This window comes from Tupaia chinensis, unplaced genomic scaffold, assembly GCF_000334495.1.
Source record: "Tupaia chinensis unplaced genomic scaffold, TupChi_1.0 Scaffold000115_1, whole genome shotgun sequence".
NCBI lineage: Eukaryota > Metazoa > Chordata > Mammalia > Scandentia > Tupaiidae > Tupaia > Tupaia belangeri.
This window is the reverse complement of record NW_006159579.1, coordinates 3,967,974-3,970,634: the sequence shown is the minus strand read 5'-3', so window position 1 is coordinate 3,970,634 and position 2,661 is coordinate 3,967,974.

Here is a 2,661-nt window from a genome sequence, read left to right as displayed (position 1 = left end):
GGGCAGGACCGCCGCAGCCGCCCGGCCTTATTTGGCCTGGACCCACGGGCTGGGATGCTGGGGCGCTCCTGGATGAGCTTCCTTCGCCCAAGGCCTGCGACTCCGGCTTCTGCGTTGTAGGGGGGCGGTGTGCTGGGGTTGAGGCAGAAGGAAGGGAGGTCCTGACTGGTCGGGGAGGGCATCTCTTTGGCCGCCCCTTCCTCTCCGGCGAAGCAGGCAGAACATCCCAGTCCAGGTCCACATCCTCTCCTTGGAGGCCCGGCTGCCTCCTGCCCACCCCACCCCGCCGGAGGGCTGACTTTCAGCAGGCCGAGTATGGCGCTTTGCAGAGAGAAGAGGCGTGGCAGAGAACCAGCTGTCCTCACTCATGCTAAGGGCCAGCGCAGAAGGGCCCTAGGAAGTTTCCAGCCCCCATGACCTATTCTGTAAATTAAAAAAAAAATACTATATTTTAAAAATTTCTATTTAACTTTATTTATCTACTATGATTATTTTCCAGTTTGTTCAGAGCGAGACAGAAAAATAGAAATGGAAAGTGAGAAAGCAAGCCACCAGGTACAGGACTTGAACCACCATCAATCACGCGGGAGTCCAGCACCTCCAACCACCGCGCCACCTGCCGGCCCCTTTATATGTTTTAAGGGATATTACCACCAAGCTGGGTGGCGAAATAAAATCAGTACAGAAAGTATTTGTTCTTTGGAGGGAAATACAAGTGACAAGTAGCTTTATTAAGTGCCTGGAAGGAGAAGAAAGTGTGGGGAGGGGAGAGGTATGGGAGGGCTGTGTGTGGGTCCAGCTAGTGACAGAAGACCTCCTAGGGCATGACCTCTGAGCAGACTGAAGGAGGTACGGGCCTGAGCAGAGGATGGAGCTTGCCGCCCTTAGGGTCAAGGAGCAGCAGGAAGGCCAGGCACAGTGGAAAGTTCTGGGCAGAAGGGTGAGAGGGCCTGGCTTGGTCTTAACCAAATCTCTCTGGGCACAGAGTTGAAATAGTCCCAAGGAGGCTGAGAGCAGAAGCCCAGAGATGGCTGATCCAGCAAGAACCAATGGATTCAGACTAGCCAGGTACCAGTGACGGTGGTGAGAAGGGCTGGGATTCTGAAAATATTTCAGAGGTGTGGCCAGTAGATTTGTGGATGGATTAGAATGGACTTGAAAGACAAGAGTCAAGGATGCCTGGTGGTGGCTGGATCCCACATGGCTGACAGCTTGGTTGGAGTCCCCAGCCAGCTTGGAAAAAACCCTGGGTGGGGCCAGCAGGTAGTATAGTGGTTAAGGCATTGGACTCCCACATGACTGACTGGGTTGAGTCCCTAATCCAGTAGTTTGGGGGTCACCCCAGGGAAGCGCAGATGTCCTATGGCAGAAATCTTATAAAGGGGGACCAGCAGATGGTGTAATGGTCATGTAGGTGGACTCTCATGTAGTCGACTGGTTTGAGTCCCAGACCCAGCGACTTAAAACATGCTGGGCACATGTGTGTGCATGTCCAAAATCCCAAAAGGAGAACGGAGAAGGTTTGCTGTGTGGCCATACCCCCGGGGGGTGATTTGCTTTCTGTCTCTCTGGTGAGTGCACATGTTCTATAGTAAAAATTTCTCAAAAAAAAAAAAAAGAAAATAAAATGGGGCCAGCAGTTGGCGTAATGACTATATCACTGGGCTCCCATGTAGTCGACTGCAGTTTGATCCTGGACCTGGTGGCTTAAATTCACACCGGGTGTGCGTGCATGTGTGCCCAAGATCCTGAGAGGAGAATGGAGGAGAAGGGATTGCAGCATGGCCATCCCCCCTGGGGGGTGATTTCTTGCTTTCTGTCTCTCTGTCTTTCTGGGAAGTGCATGCGCCCTATAGCAAAAACCTCTCAAAAAAACAAAAAAAAAAAAAAAAAAAAGAAAAAACCATGTTAGGCATTCATGACCAAAATTCCGAAAGGAGGGAGAAAGGGGGAGAAGGAATGACAGAATGACAGAGTGCTAAACCTCCCTGGGGAGTACTTTCTAAACACTCTCCCTTTCTCCGCCAAGAGCAGTCGTGCCTCTCAGCAAAATAAGTTAAAAACAAAAAAGAGTCCAAGGATTTTGGTCTGAGCAACCAGAAAGCAGTCATTTTCTTTCTTTCTTTCTTTCCTTTTTAAAATTTATTTATTTACTTTTATTCATTCATTCATTTTATTTTGGTTTGACCAGAGAGAGACACAGAGAGAAAGAGAAGGAAAGTGAGAAAGCAAGCCACCAGGTCCAGGACTCAAACCGGGGTCAGCCATGTGGGAGTGTCCAGCGCCCCAACCACCACGCCAAAGCAGTCATTTTCTAAGATAATGGCAATGGGCAGAACAGGTTTTGGGAGAGATCACAAAATTTTTTTTTGGATATATGAATCTTTTTTTAGAGGTTTTCATCTTAGGGCACATGCGCTTAATGGGGAGAGAGAAAGAGACAGATACAGTGAGAGGAAAGTGAGAAATCAACCCCCAGGGGGGATGAAAATGCTGTAATCCCTTCTCCATTCTCTTGGGATTTTGGCCAAACACACACACGTGCCCTGCATGAGTTTCAAGCCACTAGTTTCGGGACTCAAACCATGGTCAGCCATGTGGGAGTCCAGCGAGATGACCGCTACATCATCTGCTGGCCCCTGGACATACCAATCTTAAAAA